The sequence below is a fragment of the Aegilops tauschii genome, chromosome 1 (genome assembly GCF_002575655.3).
Source record: "Aegilops tauschii subsp. strangulata cultivar AL8/78 chromosome 1, Aet v6.0, whole genome shotgun sequence".
In the NCBI taxonomy this organism is placed as follows: domain Eukaryota; kingdom Viridiplantae; phylum Streptophyta; class Magnoliopsida; order Poales; family Poaceae; genus Aegilops; species Aegilops tauschii.
In genome coordinates this window covers 499,678,916-499,681,284 of record NC_053035.3, presented here as the reverse complement: position 1 = coordinate 499,681,284, position 2,369 = coordinate 499,678,916, and positions in this window count along the sequence as shown.

Below are 2,369 nucleotides of genomic sequence, written 5' to 3'. Positions count from 1 at the left end.
TTTGACTGATGACATAAGTGAAGATATTCAAAAGCATATCCCAGACAGTCTTGTATGTTCCTGCCTTTGATAAATCCATATTGATTCTGATGAATAACGGTGGTGGTGATCTTTTGGGCTCTGTTTGCCATTAACCTGGTGATGATTTTAAGAGGAAGGTTAACCAGAGGTATAGGTCTAAAATCTTTCATATTCTCAGGATTAGGAATCTTTGGTATGAGTGTGACGAAAGCAGTGTTTATAATTTGAATATCACAGTTACCTTCAAAGAAATCCCAAATCATATTATAAAAATCTTGCTTAATAATATCCCAACATTTCCTCAAGAAAGCACCATTAAAGCCATCAGGTCCTGGAGCTCTGTCAGAAGGTAATTCTTTGACAACCTCATCAATTTCATCCATAGAGAATGGTGCCTCAAGTTCAGCTAGATCATGTGACTGGATGAGCTCATCAAGGTTGAATATCATAGTAGGGTTTATTGATCTGCCCAATCTATCTTTGTAGGATTGCCAGATTATTGCAGCTTTATGATCATGATTCTAATAAGATACTCCATCATCACCAAGGATAGTGGTAATGTAAATTTTCCTGTAGCTCTGGGTAGCCATAGCGTGAAAAAAATCAGTTTTTTCATCATCCAGTCTGGCACTTCTCATTTTGAATCTGGTCTTCCAAAATTCTTTTAATTTCCAATAGTTTAGCAATGTGCCTCTTCAATATTTTTCTAAAATTGGATTCCATTGTAGTTAGTGCCCTCTGATCTTCAATGTCATCCAACATAGTGAGAACATAGTTGCATGTAGCAATAGTGGTGTTAAGTCTGGATAGGTTTTTACTCCATTTTTGAGACCTAATCTGAGGCATTTAAATCTGGCAGATTATTTCACCTTGGTATAGTGTGGTAAAATGTTCGTAACATTCCACAAAATCAAGAACTAACTAATTGGTTTAAATTATGTATAAAATGGTATATTATTGAAAGATTTAACCTTCTTGTAGTATTCCGAATTTGGAAGGGTCATTGTTGGGTTGAAAAAAGTTGGCTCACTGGATTACTATATATATGGCCGAGGATGATCACTGCATTACTAATTCCAATAACTATCTTAACGGACTTTCTTATACTTGATATGCCCGAGGATAACAACATGTTGTCCATTCACAGAAAAACTTTTCTTAACACTGTTGGGTCTGTTATTGATTGTAATAAAAGCAATGTTACTTTTCATGTTAATGGCAATGAGCATACGGTTTATTTACCCACAAAGCCAAATAAATGAAACAATCTCAATTCTATTGAAAAGATTATGACTATTACTATTGGTGGTTTTGAATTTCCCCTTCCGGATCCTGAAAAAGAAATATCAAACTATAATGATTGGACTATGCCTATTCAGGTCGAGGTAACATAGTGCTTTACAAAATTCTTTGGTTTGTTGTTGCTCAGAAATAGTTCGTTAATAAGACTTTATCAACCTTAATAATGGATTCTTTATGAAAAGCATATGATCGATGAATTCCGTAAGCACACCCTCCAGTAACTTTACTTTATTGTCTGTTTGAATAAGTCCCAAAAAAGTATAAATGCTTTAGAATACCATGTTTTACCTGTTTTCTTCACAATAAAAAGGGAGCAAAAATAAAAGTTCTTGGAATGTCTTGGGAATTCAACATGAATTTTAATTTAATATTTTATAATTTTGGGAATAAAAATTATCTCAGGGGAGTCCACCAGGCAGCCACATGGGATAGTGGCGCGACTACCCACCTCGGCTACGCCATCGCGTTCATCTGCCCATGTGAGGGCCACAGGCACCCACTCAGTTAGTGCTCGTGACCCCTGCCTTCTTCTTCCTCTAGAAAACTTATGTCTTGCTCCATAGCTCGTGGTATTCATTACTAGGAAAAAAACCTAGTAGTTGCGTTGGATATACGCTACTACTACGACGCTACAGCTAACTTGTAGGAGTAGCGCTGGTCGAACAAACGCTACTACTACTAGTTAGCTCTAGTGCTGGGCCAACCCACGGTACTGTTAGGTAGGAGTAGCAGTAGCGCTGGTTCGAGCAACGCTACTGCTACCCGTACCTACCAGTAGCGTTTGTTGTCCCAGCACTGCTGATAAATCCGGGATGCTGCTTCTAGTTGACCAGCGCTACTGCTAACATTACCTATTTTTTTCTGCTGCGTATTTGCACTGTATTTGTAGAGGTTTTATATAATTGTCCCATCGTATCATAAACATACAATATTCTCATCATATCATACACATAATAGTCTCATCATATCATCACATCCTCCAACACAAATGATGTCTCTCATCATCATCTCGATATAGCGATACAAGTTATGTGACATGTCTCGAA